This window comes from Bombus fervidus, chromosome 4, assembly GCF_041682495.2.
Source record: "Bombus fervidus isolate BK054 chromosome 4, iyBomFerv1, whole genome shotgun sequence".
Taxonomy (NCBI): domain Eukaryota; kingdom Metazoa; phylum Arthropoda; class Insecta; order Hymenoptera; family Apidae; genus Bombus; species Bombus fervidus.
Genome location: NC_091520.1, coordinates 3,647,848 through 3,666,274, shown reverse-complemented (window position 1 = coordinate 3,666,274; position 18,427 = coordinate 3,647,848). Strand labels below are relative to the sequence as shown.

Here is an 18,427-nt window from a genome sequence, read left to right as displayed (position 1 = left end):
GACAGCGGTACAGTTTGCTTATATTATTCAATTTGAAGATACATATACGTCTTCGAAAATGAATGCTCGGAGCAATGATTTTTCTCTCCTAGATTTACTTGTAATCGGACCGTCGAATATGCTTGTAAATTACGCGTATACGAAGCACAGTTACATAGTGCAAATGCATGTATATAAACTGTTGTTATGTTATTACTCATTGAGAATTTATACGCTTGCGCCATTCCGTTTATTACGGCTATTAGTATTGGTATTACGGCTATTCCTGACATTCGTAGAATTTGCTTGAGGCTAATTGTACAAATTTCTGCCTGGTATTAATAAACTTTGTTTTACATAGGAACATGGTATATTTAACATAGTATCCGTAACTTTTATAATTATCCCATATTTTTGTAATTATCGGAGTAACTGGTAATAATTTTACAAGCATTATTTACAGCCACTGACCATATCGCCGCGCTGTTCGCTTCTCTGAGAAATCATAAAACTTTGTTCCAAGTTTATGTATATTGGTTTTATTTTGCCGAGTTCTACACGTTGTATTGGAAGACGAAGAAAAGTCTGATGCAGCCATAAAATCACACGAATATTTCTCAATTCGCTAAAAAAAATTGAGGATTATCCATCAGACGATATTTAGATTCTATTGGAGCTTGATTTTGTTGTAATTAGTAACGGGCCGTTAAGCATGTCGAACAGGCGCGCATCTCGAGAATCATTTCAAAGAGGATTCGATACCTTAAAACTCGCGAAAGTCACGCAGGTCCTGAAGATCCTGTTGACTTTGATAAGTTTTGAAAGCTTGCCGTGTAGTTAATATTTTACAAGCATTCTGAATCCTTTAATCCAAACAGTATCATTGCCATCAAGTATTAAAGAAGAAACAGGAAGTTCGAGATATCAGAAATGCATTTACACGACCGACTTTCAAGACTTTCACGACTTTTAAGACTTTCAGAAGTTTTAAGCTATCGAATCCTATTCGAAGTAATTCGAATTTGTACAGCCTTGAAAAACATCTCGTGCCGTTTTGAAACTAAAGTTCGAATGCCCATCGTTACCTATAATGCAAGGGAAAACAGAAAGAGAGAGAAGGATAGAGAAGGGAAACTCTGTTTCATCCAGGTCTGAACTTCATCCTACCGGTGGACTCATCAGGCAAGGACTCCTTTCCTACAGGCTCGTGCTTTAGACTTTAGACATTGGAATAGCGAACACTAGGTCAAAGGATGTATTTGAACGGAAGGGATGGTTAGCTAGGACTTTTGAGGAATTGTGCTTTGGTCTCTATGCTCTAATGGTGAGTGCAAGAGAATCTATACATTCTCTTAATGCGTTCTAGGAAGTAGGTTCTCCAATAACACTAACAAAGGGAGGTCATGAATTGAACAAAGGTCTTTTTAAATGAGGCTACTCCTAGATTGTATTTTACGAAATGCATAGACGTACTACAGAATATTACGCATACGAAAAATCAGAAACCTTGTTGAATTTTATTTTCATTTCGGCGCTTTACCGTTTCTTTTATCTGACTACGTTTCTATGTTGCTTCTTCCTTTTTTTGCCAGGAGTAACTTGTATTAGCTTGTCTCGAAAATTTCTTTCGTTTTAGAAGAAAACAACAGATGCGAAACATTTCTATATTATATTTTATTACATGTATTAATATACTGCATGCAATGCAAAATAGATCATACGATGTAAATTGTAGGATAAAGAAAAGATAATGGGTCAAAAGAATATAAAAAAAAAAATGTTGTATGTCTATAGTTTCTTTGTGAAACGAAAGAAACTTTTCGGACAAGCTAATACAAAGAAATACGACACTCTGCGTGGATATTCTATAACTACAAAATTGTACAATGGAGAAGATTCAACTCAAAACAATATTATTTGTAATGTCTGTCTATGAACTTAATCAGCTTAAAAAGCAATAACAACTATGGTGTTTATAATGCAATAAGCGTGCAAAAGTCAAGAACGAAGTAGGAAGCAGAATTGGACTTTGTCCAAAATTTAGTGTGATAAGCAAAAAAATTGGTAAAAATGAAAAGTGAGATTTATATAAAGCTCATAAAAGAAGGACAATGGTAAGAATAAATAAAAATATAATTAAGAAATGTACGAAATTTGAGAAGAATAAAATCCGTGTGGACTTGCGCGTGTAAATACTTTCAACTCTGCGTGAAGATAGAACGAAGACTTTTGATATGGCTACCATAACGAGCTCCGATAATTGCTATTAAACTTACAAGTCCGAAGGTACCATATAAGACACCGGTGATCGATATTGTCAGAATTAACTATAACATTTAAATCAAAGAAAGATCCATACAATTATCAATACTTTTAATATTACGAGGATAACACTAATGTAAAATGTCAGATGCGCGTGTTACGTGCGTGTGCATATTATAATATATTATGCTGAGGTAAGCAACAGCCATGCAGACAAAATTTGCCTGATAGTCAATATGTAAATAATCGAGAAATAAGAGGACAGAAACGAAAAATGTTTAAAGATAGTAGACAATTCTACGATTATAAAATTCAATTGGCCACTGTGTTTACAGAACGAAGAAGCGGGACAATCATCTTTGAAAACATATTTGTTAAAACAATGACGTATTTGTCGTGTGTACGTTCATAAAAATAACACCAAAGGATAAATTATCCTGTAAAGCACCGAAACGATTCTATTAAACTCGAAATACGTTGAAGAAAGGAAGGTAAACTTTCAGACCAGTTTCTATAAAAGCCGCTGTTATATCTTAAATTATTATCTCGTCTCTCAATGGTTATATTAAATTTTCATCTGATTGCTGCATTATCTCATGTAAAGATGCTATTATTGCGAAGAGAAAAGAATAAAACCGAACGGACGTAAAATCGATAAAGCGTGCTTTGTTCAAGTACGTACACGTTCACGCGTACACGTTTCCTCGCGCACAAAAGGCACGTTTTGGTTGGTCGAAGAAGCAGAGGCACAAGTAAAATCCATCGATCGATCTTAAAGGTCTACGAGTCCAGCGTTGCTTGTGAATGCGTCCCATCCTTGACCGCGGCACTGGCTTCTCTGATAAACCATGTAATACAGAAAGGAACTCGATGTGGAACGGTTTCGACACAGGCTCCCTTAGGAGACCGCGAAAGCATCTCTACTATTGTACGGCCCGCTATACGAATAGTACAAGCATCCTAATCGTTCTTTGCTTCTCTCCTTAGTATTCCTATCGTATCGCCGTTCTGCAATATTTCATCTTTTCAGACGTTTTATGTTCTCTTATGTAAAGATCACTTCTCGATAATCCCTTTTTAACACTTCAAATGGAACTAGTCTTGTATTGTGTTTTTGTTAGATACTAAATCATGGAAAATTAAAAATACGTTAAAAGTACGATATATGTAAATATCGCAATACCAATAAAGACACGTTGTTAGTGTAGATACATGAGGATTTAGATCGTCATATTTTTTGTTTTTTATTTTCCTGGATATAACTTACAATTTGTTCATGAGAATATTCGGTAAATTGATACAACGAGTTGGAATGATTGCTTGTAGGCATATTTCCAGTAGTCCATGCTTTAGAGTTAAGTTTGTTCGTAGATTATCGAATTGTTGTTGTATAATTATAAATATAAATATGGTGGCAGATAAAAGAAAGTTTATGGAGAAAGAAGTGTAACAGGACACCATAATTTTACAAAATGGATTTATATTTAGTAAGAGCAATGAATAAGTATAATGCATATAGACCACAGAATGGATGACCGTTATCAATATGGTAAAATGCTTTTAATAAAGAAATTACTGAGATTCATAGTGTACCAATTCTTCTTTCTTTTATTCGCCATTGTATATGCATGTGGAAAAGATCTAAGAGTCAAAGTTTTAAGAATAATTAACATTTAAATTAACTTAAACTTTAAATAACATTTAAATTAACTTAAACTTTAAATAACATTTCAAATTAATTTAAATTTAATAACATTTGCACACGCACGACGAATAGGAGATGCAGCTTGCGACAAATTTGTTCAATAATTCTATTCGACTAAAAAATATCACTGAATGAGTTTCTTATTCGTGCCTTACTTACGTATTAATAAAAAGTAAGAAACTTTATATTTAAGAACGGCCTTTCAAGGAAATTATTGAAAGAAACGAGTTAATTTGATATTATTGAATTTGTCTTGGTGCCATCTCTAACATCAAAGAGAAAAGATTATATCGTTTGTGAAAATTCATGTTATGTAACGTTACGTAATTCATTAAATATAAATTAAATTAAAAATAAATATAAATAAATAAATATAAATAATAAATGTTTTTCTTAACTGTCAGATTGTGAGAAATGAAAAGCTCGTAACAGCTGTTACAGCTATCATTTTATATAATTAAGTAATTATATAACAGTTATTGATTATATATCTTCATGCTTCATGTATGTATACGATCCTATAGAATACTTCTTGTTGCATAACCATCGTTGAGTTCTTTTTCTGTTTTTATGGTTGTCTAACTATATCTTCACTGTAATATGTATGTACTGTAATACGTATTTCATATATTTCATCGTTGGTATATATTTTCTTTCCATGCGTGCTTTATAGCTTGGTTCTCACCGTAACCTCGTTTGTTTCATAAAAAATTTATCTCATTTTCCCACTGTTTCATTTTCTTTGCCAATTTCTCCCGTTTTATTTGAGATATTTTATAATTTTTTCTTTCCTGCAAGAAACTACGTTGTAATTCATCTTCTCTTTTCACTTTCTTTTCCTGCGAGTCGCATTGTATTCTGCAAATTCTTGAAATTTGTTATCTCTTTATATACATATAACTCTACTTCGGTTTATTGTACCATATATGATAGTTCGATTTTAATCAAGAAACATTTATCGTGTTATTTATTAATCTTTATTAATTCTATGATTAACTTTTTAACCTCATGTATCAAATCCAAACAAGCGATTGCTTTCAGGATGAAACATACGAACGAACGAGTGAGTGTTTTCTAAATAAAATAAAAATCACAAGTGTTACGGTCAGAATGAATGGATTAATCGCCGTACAATATTTCCAGAGATGGTAAGTTTTGAAATTTCAAAGTGTCTCTCGTATTCCAAAATGATAAATATTATTCTTGATCGTATCGTTATGTGTGACATACGGTAACAAATTCTATGATCGAAGAAATCTTAAGAGGCTACGAAATTTATATTTACTAATTTAAAATAATACTTATTTGTTAATAATGATTGTAAATGTTGCTATGTATCGACCGAATGTTTGATATCGTTATATGATAACACGCATTTGTTATAGGTATACGTGAATCCTTTGGCGGTAATCTACATCAGTAACTTGAAACTGAAGAAATAATTATTACCATTTATAAATTATTAAAGTAAAGTTTTAACGTCTGTTAAACATTAACACTTTTCTATAAGAATCAGAAAATAATATATAAAATACTAATAAATACTGCTAATAATATTGTTCTTGAAACAGTTTCTATTGGATATCTGTCAAATAAAATATTGACAAAATTATTTTAGAAGTGTTATGAACTTCGATGTAAATAGACATTAAGTGACAACTATTTGCAGTTAAGAAGCTTAGAGAAAAGGAATTCGTCAACGACCTAGATAACTTAATTTTAATTCAATGCTATTCGAGTTAAGCTCTGCAGCTTAGAGAGCTTTCTTCACTTTGTCGCCGTTACTATAGAGTGGAGGGTCGAGAGTGGGAGGGAGGTGCGCTGACTGATATTCTATAACTACATGTAAATACGATTAGTTTCTGTAAGAACAAGATAATCTCTCTATATGTAACAATACAGGTAAAAAAAGGACGATCAACAAAGTGAAGAGAATCTCGTGCTACATTGATTGAAATCATAAAAGAGAGATCAGGTGATTTTCACGAGATTGAGAACTGAGCACACCAACCTTACACGTTCCAACTTGTTAGCTTAAACTGATCTAAAAAAGTTCAATCATTGTAATTATATTTTCTCAGTGAATGATTTTATTGCAAAATAGAACCAAATTTTACCTTCCACCTGAGTTTCACTTTTGACTATGTAAGAGTAGTTAGAAAATATAAAATCAATAAAATGATATTATTAAGATACATAAATATGCCTCTCATTACCGTGTACCAATTCTCCCATAGATAGGCAAACTCGAGACATTTTTCGTGTTTCATACAATTTTTAACACGTTCCACGTTTAAGCTGAAAAAATTAATATTTGTTTTTGTTCAAGAATATAATTTTTATTCACATCAAAGAAATCACTAAGATATTTACGTTTACACGATCTTTTCCTTGCAAAATGTATCAAACCCGCCCACTCATCTACATATATATGATACATATGCCAAATATCATACATTGTATGTCACGCATGTATCATATATCATGAGTAACTTATTGTATCTTACGTAATGGTAATTGTTGTTAATGATAACCGTAAGATTGACTCGACTTTAAATACATAAATATGATGATGATAATAATAATAATAATAATAATCGGTCGAAACTAAGAAACCACATCGACCTGTAGTAATCGATTTGGTGTGTTGCGTTTAGGATAAATATAAGGAAGTAATTATTATTCGCTAGTCTGCCTTCTCTCTTTCTTTCATTTTTCTCTTTGCATTTCAGACTGTGCGTTGTTCTCGCTGTTCGCACGTAGTCTATTCTTCTCGGACTTTCTCCATTTTCTCGCATTTTCCGTTTTCCTCTTTCCGAGCTCGTTCTTCCTGCGAGTTATATCCCGTAAACCGTAGTAGTTTGTTGGTCACGGTGTGCAATCTCACGAAGGGCCAGAGGGAGAGAAAGAGAGAGAGAGAGAGAGGCGAAGCGTAACGCCTCCCTCCTGCGCCCTTGTAACCAGGAACCCGAATTCGGTGCATTCACGAGTGTGCGCGTACACACGCGAGAGAGAAACATTTAACACAAGACTACGCAGCAGATGTATTTGGTGTGCTGCTACTGCTATGTAGTGGCTCGTATTTTCGTGTGTGCAGCGAGAATGGAGAATCACTATATGTAGAAATACGTTATACGGTACATTGTGTGGCTAAACAATATGTGCGGCGAAATGCAAGTCTATACACGAGAATGTAGACTTGTATAAGAAACAGATTAAAAAGACTACGCATGTAAGTTGATGCTCGCACCGATAGGTATTCGTTACTGCGAAGAATAGATTTGCGTGAAAATGAACGCTTACTTATGCGAAACCGAAATTTGGAAAACAACACTGGAGCTGTTTTAGAATCAAACATGGATGAAAGAAGTAACATCGATGAAACAACGATGATCCCAGAAATAAGAAATACACTGTGTATATACGTTTTTCGTCTATTTTTTAACAGCGAAGCTTTAAAACGCGTGCTCGCTACCGACGAATAATTCGCTATGCAGACCACCTTCAGGTGGTTTCATTAAAAGTACGAGTAGAAAATTTGCTGTGTAAGGATTATTTCGAATTCATTTAAAGTACCAAAGACAAACTCGCCGCTAAGAGATGGAAGATTGAAAACACGAAGATGAAGATTAGGGAACATTATATTATCCTTTGGTACAAGAGAGATCTACACGTGATAAGAACGGAATACGAATGTAAAACGTGTCTTTTGAGTTCTTTAGGATTATAAACTAAAACGAAATGTAAGATATTAAGCGTTTTATGAGTATCGTTCATGTTGTAGATAGAAAATATAAAAAAATATAAAAATAATAAAATATTGTGCTATTGAGTGCAATGATAGTTCGGTAGGTAAGAGCGAACATAGATTAATGATTGGATGAACGAATATGGCGTAAATCTACAGACGAGAGTGGACGTAGTAATTCGTGAATGTGGTCGCAAGGAGAAAGATTGCTGAAGGGAATAAATGGTAATTCTGAATTTTAATTCTGATTCAAGAGAGTGAACATTGTACGCAAAATAGTATTGCATAAATCTAATCATTATTTGTACTTTTTTCTATCACACTGTCACTGTTGTATTTTTTGAAAAACTAACATTTGTTCAAAATGTTCTACGCAACTGGGACTAGCTATAGCCCTGAAACGGTAGATGATAGAAAAGAATTTCATTAAGCAAAATTAAATGTTTTCGAATGAAGGATCATCTAATGTAGGTGGCCATTCCGCGAGTAGTGACGTTTAGAATATTTAAAAATCTGTTTTTCCGAACAAACTATTTTTTTGTACATACGTCAACAGGCTTACTATCTTTGCAGGTTGAAAATTGATTAGTTTAAGAGATATTTTGATTTTAATTTTGTTAAACTTTACATACGACAGATAGAAACAATGGAAAATACCACTTTAGTTTTTGTGTCTTTTTATATCCATTTCATAAATTTGTCAAAAATAATATTTTTGTTTACTGTATCTAGCGTGGAGATATTTTCAAGAACCACGATCCTCCATTGTCATTTTACGTTCTTAAAAAGGATCAGCGAACAATTTGCAATCAATTTTACAATAGCACTGGCAAAGATAAATACAACGCAAAAAGTATTTATTTACTTGTGAAGCACCATTGAACATCTAAAACTGTTTTTCTCGAAAACGCTAAAAATGCATATGCAATATTTAACATTACGTACAACATGTACAACAGATCACTGCTGTTAACACTATTCGAAACACTTTAATTTTCTCTAATGAAACTTCCTCTATCTCCTACCGTTTCAGAGCTATAATTATACTTTCGTTTTAACTACGCGGAACACCTGTACATTACGATTTCGCACAAATCTCGCTTTCTCTCCTATTCACTCCTTAAATGTTGCCGACACGCCTACTCGCTACTGGTTTGGAAACGTTAGTCGTCTCTACTGATGTTGTGACTTGCAATGTAGAAAGATCGGTTACCATCCAAATGCACTCGACGGTTTCTACACAGAGCGAAAACTTTGCCGATTTACTACCGTTTACGGACTTCCCTTGGCGAATTTCTTCGTATCCAGAGATACTGAAACGATAACTATTGGATTGAGCGCGAGATTACACACTAAACTTTCTGTATACACGGAGATCGCCGCCGAGACTACACCGATCCGACACGTGTACACGATTTAGAGACAAAACGGTTTCTCTGGCTTCTGTACACGAGCTTCTTTCTTCTGACACAGATGGCGTTTCTAAGGCTGTAGAAAGACTACGAATGTATTTATTGAGTTTATGGAATTGTACGTACGTTGTCGACGCCATGACGTATCGATATTCGGATGCGTTCAACGTAACGATTCGATTTCAGTGAATCGATAGTGTGTTACAAACTGGCAATGGAGGAAGATAATGCACTTGCAATGCAAATGTAACGATGTTTAACGGAGAATATACGTACGTAAGTTTTAGCGAAAGATCGTATATTGAAATTTAGTATTTTGTTGCTAACAAAATTTGGCATTACAAAAATCTATCTTAAAAAATTGTTAGATTGCGTATATCACGATCACATAAATCACATAATTCAAATAAGAGTTGTCATAAATTTCATTTGTTTCGTCAATCTTCGTCGAGATGAACGAAAAATTACAACAGAGAATGAGAAGGAATAAAACTGCGTAAGATCACAGGGAAATAAACTTTTATATTTCAAACTTTCAGTAACAATTGAAAACAGAAAGTATCTAAAACTTTGGTTTAATGGAACAAATTACACGAAGTAACGATTGTGTTATGGCGCAGGTAATGTGGAATGGCGGCATCCCAATTTACCTTTATTGTATAAAATTAAAAAGCGAGTAGATGATACAATTATTTCCGCTTACGATCTAATCAGGCACAAAAATCACAGCAGAGGAACTATCATCTCAGGTAAATATCAGATTGTGTGCCTCGAAATTTACTTGCGGTAGTCACAGATGTAACTTGTCATAACCAACATATTTACAGTGTACCCGCATTTCACACGAGCAACACTGCATCTACTCTTCTCCTCTTTTGTCTTTGCTGTGTTTCACATTTCGGAAGAGGCACGCAGCATCTTTCCCAGCAGTTTCATAGCTTCGGTATGTAAATATTTCGAACTATTAACTTGCCATTAAAACCTAAAATTTCTTGTCACATTTGGTATTCTCGGAATGTTGGCAAAATTGATACCAAACCATAGGATTAATATGCAAATGAGTAGCTGAAGTAACTTATTCTTGTTCGGTATTTGAGTGATCCTCGGATTAAGATACAGACAGCACATCTGCTCTTTTTTCGGAAGTTGGAAATTCCCACCTTGCAAAGGTGTGTAAGATTTACAATGCGGACCACGTCGAGAGGCTAAGTGGCATCCTAAGTGCTCGACGGGTGCGCTCTAAAGTGAACCACGCGTCCTAGACCTCAACACCTGATGAGAACGCAACACTAGACCAGAACTATGAATCGTACAAGACGCACCACATGCGAGACGCCCATGACAGTCCGACAGTTGCAGGATTAGACAGAGACAGATTTCCACTTCATAGGAAACGTTGACTAAAACACACTCCCTAGACTAACGGTTAGAATATAAGCACCAGGCGTCTCAAGAGATAAGAGACTCATCACGCGCTAGTCTAAGTTTAATTCTGTTACGTATAGTTCATAATCTTTAGTTTATACTAGACACCACAAATAAACCAACTAAACACCAGCTTAATAGACATCTTTAATTGTGCTCCACCTTGAACGTTCATATCGTCCAAGGTGCGCGAGCTCAACCGAACAGGTACAACCTGAATGATCATCATCTAGTTGATAGGTCGCGACAATTCCAGAGTTTTGGCATATTTTGATCATGAAAAATTGTTGCAAACGACGTTCTTTTACTTTGCAGATTGAGTCGGGAATATCAAAATTACGGTTCGTCTGCAAATGTCATTGGTTGACAGGTCACTTGCCTCTATTATTTACGATGTTATAAATTAGATAACGTTAATAATTTCTTAGATACTTCGATATTCTAAATTATCAGCAAGGCTCCAAATATGCTGCACTTTGTCTACCAAAATTATCCCATTTTTAAGAAGATATGTTTAAGAAAAGATTTACGTAATTTCTTGAAACTAAGATACTAACAAATATCGTAAAGGAATGAAGAAATACATACCAAAGAAAAGTAGTATAATATTTCAAGAATAGGATAACGGCTATAATATCTGCAGACATAGACAGAAAGTTCATGATCGCAAATCGATGACACTAATCCATGGGATCAGTATGGATATTTATCAAGAAACAATCCCTTAGCATTAATAAATCCGGTTCGTGCGTTACTTCGTTAGCTACAAAAGCCGGCAAATACAAGAAAGTAGTCGTTCATTTCTACTTATTAAACCACGATTAAGAATTTATTGTAAATCTTGTGTAATTTGATGTTTAATCTCTGTCGACTTTTACTCAGTCTTGATGAAATGAGCTTAAAAGATAAAACGAACGTACATATGTGAATTTCGTCTTTCTTCATCTTCTTATTAAATGATAATATAAAGATAATATAAATAATATAAAAGATAATATATGTAATGCAGCTATAAAACACTCTCCAATTATAAGCTCCGGAGCTGAAATTGGATTTATTTAATTTTCTTAAGATATATTATCTTCTATCAAGTAAATCTTCCACGTTTAATTTCACGAAGCTATTTAAGTAATACAACTTTTTTACTTTATGGTTTAAATTCGTGTTTTATAATGCATTCATAGCAGTTATAGACAATAGAAACGTCCAGGACACTGGAATCATGCGTTTTTGAAACAGTATTTGTAATACGATAAAAGCACATATTCTAAGTGAATTGATTAATTAAATGGGTATAATAGGGAATATTAAGAACATAAGAATCCACTAAGGAAAGTAATTTATCACAAAGAGCTAATCATGTCTTATTCTTCCCTCTAACTGCAAGTGAAATCATTGAAGATATTTGGAGACAGCAATCGTTATTTTGAAAATGTAACACTGCAGCTTTTACTATCTTTTCCTATTTGCATAGTTTTATAAAAATTTATCTACTATTACTGACGTTCAATATAGCGACAATGTTAAGGCGTAACATAGCAAACTGATTAAACAAACTGACTAAACAAAAAATAAAATTCATGATAAGATGCAAACAAACCTTCAACCACTTCCGATATTTGAAACAAATTCGTTACTAGTTGAAAGTAAATTGTTGCAGCTAGAAAGAAATTTATAATAACTAGGACCACCGGCTCTGTTAGTTTGTTCAGATGGAGGCTGGAGATCCAGCGTTGATAGCAAGTATTTTTCCAACGATATTTAAAAATAAAAAATTCCGAATCGTTAACTGTGACGTGTAACAAAAATTTTATCGTCCCAATAAATTCTACCGCCTATTCAAACTGGATTATTATATGCGATAGTCTATTAAAGAGACGAGTGATAAACTTGTAATAGTCAGAGTATACTAAAATCACTTCAAATACTAATACAGAGACAGTGTATGCCGGTCGTAATCGTCGCTCGCTCAATGCTGACCAGTATTACAAAAAGTTCAAATGTAACTCAAGTTGACCGTTAGAAAGAACGGCGATAATGTTTTGTTCGGAGTTTGTTTACCTTTAAATCTACCAAACCAAAACAACGTTGCCACTTCAAGGTACAACAATATGAGTCTCTAGCGATGCGAATTTTCCAGTAACTCATGACCCCCCATAACTACATCAACCCCTTACCAGGGATAACGCTTCTTTTTTTCTTGTTTGGTTTACAAATGTTTTCGTAGGTAGATTTTCCAAGTCCAGCGAGCTCTACCGCTTACCTAAAACCTGTCTGTAATCGATCAGGAAATCTGACTCTCCTACCCGAGTCCGTAACATGCTTATTTCTCACATTTTTGTCGATCTTAAAAAAGATACGTTCATCGCTTCCTATGCGTTCAACGTACGGTAGTTGCCGCAAGGTCGTAGTTTCCGTCTTGGACTCCCATGGACTCTTCGATCACCGTATTAATCCTTGCTTTGTTGCGCGGGTAAACGCATAAGTCGGCGCCGGTGTTCATGAGGAAGGGGATCCTCGAAGTCCTGTCGGTGACGAAAATGCGGCGGGATGCGGAGCCGTCGTCGCACGCCGGACGATTGGTTCCGTTTCCCCTAATTCCAACTGCAAGGGGTTCGGCACTTCCTTGCGTGGTCTCGAAAGGTTTCATGATTGTAGCATGGGCGGGACGGTTGTGTCCTTTCTCGAGAACGTGAACGTCGGCGATTCGAGGGTGCTCGTGGACGGCTATCGAGGCTCAACGCATCTTCTCGCTCTATTAACTGACATATCAAGTTTTGTATTTGGTGCGAGCTGCGGTTTTGCCGCTCTCCATTCGTCCTTTCTGCTTCGACGGCGGCAATTCGTTCCTTCACAGAGCGCGTTTCATGTAACTGATCGGCCATCCGAATTAAATTTTCAGCTGCTGTGTCTTCCGAGGCGGGCGTGCTGGACGTGAGTCGATAGTCGGCTGCTCCAGAGCGTGAGGACAAAGTCGTCTGGCGTTGAGGAGATTTCTTTAAGCGTCCTGCCGCCCATTTCTTCGCACTCCAGCATCTTTTGCACTCTCCTGCCGTCCGAGTCAGTCACTCTTCGAATAAGTTCTCTATTTAATTTCTCATATCGTCTCATGGATGGTAGATTTATCACTATGGCCTCGACTTGCTCCAAATATTGACCCTCGAAGCTCCCGGCGAGAGGAGCAAATTTCGTTGTATTAGTCGTGATGCGCGCTGTCTTGAATTGCGCTTTCAACACGGCGAACCACAACACAATCCTGTGAGGCCGTAGTGAAGGTACACGGAATATTTGACTAACTGTCATTCCACTGTCCGTGTCGTCTGTTCCTCATTTCTTCATTGGCATTTGCCATATTGAATGTAACACGTTCACCTTTCTTCATTTTTAATCACCGGGGTCACCGATCTGAGGTGGATTATTATACGTGTTGGTTTATTAAAGAGACGAGTGATAAAATTGTAGTAGTCAGAGCATATTAAAAAGTATTAAGTGCAGAACAGTGTATGCCGCTCGCAATCGTCGCTCGCTCAGTGCTACTGTTCAACTCTACGCTCGCTATTCGACTGTCTGACTCGCTGTAACGATTACCATAGAGAGCATGTTCGTCTATTTCTGTCGACCGGTGGTATTACAAAAAGTTCACATGTAACTCCGGAGTTTGTTTACCTTTAAATCTAGCAAACCAAAACAACGTTGGCACTCCGAAGCATAACAATATGAGTCTCTTTCGATTCGAATCTCCTATTGACTCATGTGTCGCTACAAAAGAAAGTTCAAACTGTATAATAAACACGAATATGTAGAAAGTTAAGAAGAAAATCCTCTACGTGCTGGAAAGTGCGCGGAGGTCTCACCTGTTGACAGCCCTGCTCGTGACTATGTGCGTGCCAGGGGTTCGTAACAATTTTGCCATTATGGTAATTCAAAAACGTTTGGGGTGTTATATATTACAAACCGCTGTAGAAATCGTTATGATTTACGCGTTTCTCGTTACTTTTCATCAAATATTTCATTTTTTAATCGCGAGTAACCTATTGATTTTCTATTATTCTGCAATTCATGCATCTCAAATCACAGAATAGGCTTGTTCCGAGGAGAAAAGAAAGAATTTAAAGAAATTAGAAACGCAAGTACACGTTCATTGCTTCAGCGCCGCATCTGAAGCAAAATATTGAAAGTGTATAGTCGGCATTTGATAAATCAATTTTACGGCTTGGAATAAAAATTAAAGCCAAAAGTTAATTTTGATACAAACGTAGTTTGCCGTCGTATTTGAACGTAATAATTTAGCGTAACGGCAACAACGTACGGTGTGGCAATGACAGCTAAATGAGAATGTGTAGTTCTACCTGGCGCAGAAAAGCACGAAATAATTAAAGAACTTAAAAATGATAAAAATGTAACAGCATTGGTAAAACTACACATTATCAGGAAAGTTCCAGTCACTGACATTAAAAAATTAACGCTTTTGATATTAAAAAAAAATCAAAGAGAATTGAGGAAGAGTTTTAATGCTTTGAGCAGAAAATACGTTGCAACTCTAGAGATATTTATATGCGTTAAAAAATGTATGTAGTTTAGGAATCAAAAATATATACAGTCTTTAAATATTACACAAAAAACTGACAATTTTCTTAACTTCTATTTGAATAAATGGAATTTAACACAGGAGAAATGATTACTTTCTTAACAAAATATTGTTATTCTTCTATTAATTCGGCTATTGAAATTCTACTATATATTTTTATACAGCTGTTATGTTCTTTTTTTTTTAATCTACCTATTGCATTTATTTTTCACTACGCTTCTGGCTGCATCAATTGTAACGTATCTGTTCATTTTCTACACAAAATATTAAGATACCTGCACCCTAAAGAAGTTATTTCTTTCACCGCCACAAACGTGTCATAAATCAGAGGATCCCGATGGGACTGAGCCTCCGATGAAGCTGCGCAGCGGAAAATACTTGATTAAAAACTTGGAAATCAATTGTCAAGACCTGAAGGTGATGTCCCAAAGTAGCTAGATGGATCACTCTAAAATTCTTTTTTGGAGTTATCGTGAGGTCTTTCGAAGTTGTTAATCCGATGTTCACGGAAAGATAGATGAATCAGAAACTTGGAGGATTTTTAGCCTTCAGAGTAAGAGAAGCGATGCGTAATTCGTTTTTATAAAGAGATTTAGTTAATAATGTTTAATCATACAGATTAGTCGAGAATTCTAGAGGTTCATTATTTAAGCTGAATTTGATGTCTCAGCAGCCTCAATTAGAAGATTCAGGTTTAGTAGAAGTTTAGTTCAATTTCATTCAGAAGACTCATCAGCAGTTTCATTTAAGAGACTCAATTTAATGCCAATCAATCAGAATTAGATGACTTTTCTAGCATCTGAACGTCATATGGAATTCAATATCCAAGGTCACAGAGTACCGGAATCTCTATTATACCTTACGATCTTCATAGAATGAACAACTTGTAAAAGTAATATTCATAGAATTTTTAAATATTATAGTTCTTATACATACAAAAGAACGAGATTCATTAATTGTTAAAAATGTCAATAGAATAACATAGAAAGTATTATTTTGATAAAATTTATAATTTGAAGGAATTGCGTGTTATTATAGTTCTATTTGACAGGATAATATTTTGTAAGTAATTTAATAGTACGTGCGCAATCTCTCCCGTCCGTTTGAAACATTTTTTACTATCATTATGTCGTAAAGTTTCTAACGACATTGTAAAAATGTTTATAATACGTTTGTACGAAAGCAACATTCTATGGAGTGAAAGATCATCTACTTTAAAAAAAAACTGTCTATTTTTCTCGGTAAAAAATTCTGACAAATAGACTTACATCCCTGTAATTTTTAATTAGTCGTCATTGAAAGAATTTTGTAAAACTCAGAACAAACAATACGTGAAAAATATATTCCACGAATAGGATGGATAAAATGAAACATTCCAATCCAGTTTAACAACTTTTATCGGATCCTTCTGTTACAAAACAAAAAGCACAGTGCTGTTGCCTTTAATTCCTGTATTTAATTGGCAAACATTTTACTATTTAGTAGATTGTTCATAGCGACTAATTCCCTTCCAATCGCACAAAATACAAAGTGAGCCATTGGATGTAATCCGGATTTCGAACTGAATAGCGACGGACCGTTCCGCTTTTTGGCAAAAGAAGACAAAGAAGACAAAAGGATATTTTTCGTTATGTTTGTAATTATAAGTTTCGAAGCTACCTTATTTTCCTTTCCTTTCAATCAAACGTATCATATACCCAGCACGATCCATCAAATGTTTCGTTGTTAAATCATGTAATAACCGTGCGACGTAAGAATGACGTAAGCAAGACAATTTAAATGTCCACATAAATGTTGATCTCAGCGAGAGTAACAATTCTCAAAGCTGCTCTCGGATGTATGTAAGCGTAGGTATGGTAAGAAACTGTCGAACGAACACCAAGTGATTTGTCAGGGAGTTACATTGTATCGTCATGTTTGGTGTATCATATCATATGCCATACACCTCGAGTCAATAACAAAAGGAAATGTTAATTGCGAATATCTAGATTATTTTTTTAGACTTGAAGGAACTTTGTAATTTGTTGTATAGGGACATTCGATAAATCTTTTTCGCCGGATAATAAAGTAAATATAACACGTAGGTGATTTCTCACTAGAGAGCATCTGTGCGTATAACAATTATGAGTATAGTAAATTTGTGAGCAAAAGTGTTGTTTTATTACTCCCAGAGAAGGCCATTAGCATGCTTTCTATGCTATCTTCTAGGTAGATTCACTGTGTACATTTCCTTGGCTAGGTCGTTAGGATGATTGTCTAATCTGGTTTTGTATTTGTCACTGCAGTGTATAATTTCCTCAGCGACTGAACTGATTTCCAGATCTTTACGGAGTTCGTCATTTTGCACGTACCACGATGTGTTTACTATGGTAAATATCTAGATAGCATGCATTAATACTAATGTGAGAAAGAGAGAGAGAGAGAGAGAGAGAGAGAGAGAGAGAGAGAGAGAGAGATGTAGCTTTATTCAGCTTCTCTATAATTCAAATATTTTTGAAAGACAAATTCGTATCGCCAACATTAATTCCTATAAGAAACATATTTCTCTGGACAGGAAGCAGTTACATTTGGTTTAAAATAAATCATTTGTATCAATGTTAGTACAAAGGTTCTTAACTAAGTGTTCTCTAACATATTTACATATGGCATAATCATCATTACGAAGTAGGATTTTAAAATGAAATCTAGACACAACGATCTTTCTAAGAAATTAAAAATGTCATAAAATTGATAATTATTATATTATACACCTAAAATTAATTCGCTATTTAATATAAATATTGTAAACTCTGCCTCAAACAATGGCTAATACAATTTCGTTTCACTGCAGGGAATTATTTTTAAATTCTATCGTGGTTAAAATAAAATACGAATTTTATACAATAACAGTTACTTAATAGCTGTAGTAATAATAAAACAATCAATAAATAATTAATACGAATATATGCATATATTAAGACTGAGTTAATGGTTAGGAAATATAAATAAAATAATTTGTGACGCGATTATTCTGTAAAGAAAGTTTAATATGATGTAATTACACAAGTTTATGTGTTGATATTAACATGGAATAACAGAGAGTTAATTATGAGATAAAATGGAAATTACGTAGTTAAATACGTAAATAATAGTATTATACTGAGTTACTAATTATCAAATACTGAAACAAGTTTCTAGCCACAAAGTGGACGTTAATCCAATACCTTAAAATAATCTACAGAAATGTCGGTTGGGTAATATTAAAATGCACTCTAAAGTCATCGAAGTTTTCAAACTAAATGCACCAAGTTCCGTCGCTACTTCAAGCG

General features: G+C 34.6%; 1 long non-coding RNA gene across 1 annotated transcript; it reads left to right on the top strand.

The window, feature by feature from the left end:
• The first annotated feature begins 8,648 nt into the window (after positions 1-8,648).
• LOC139986418 (uncharacterized) lies at positions 8,649-10,915 on the top strand. The gene is made up of 3 exons (XR_011799638.1): positions 8,649-9,378; positions 9,727-9,855; positions 9,934-10,915. It is a non-coding gene; the product is annotated as an uncharacterized lncRNA (long non-coding RNA).
• Positions 10,916-18,427: the final 7,512 nt, after the last annotated feature.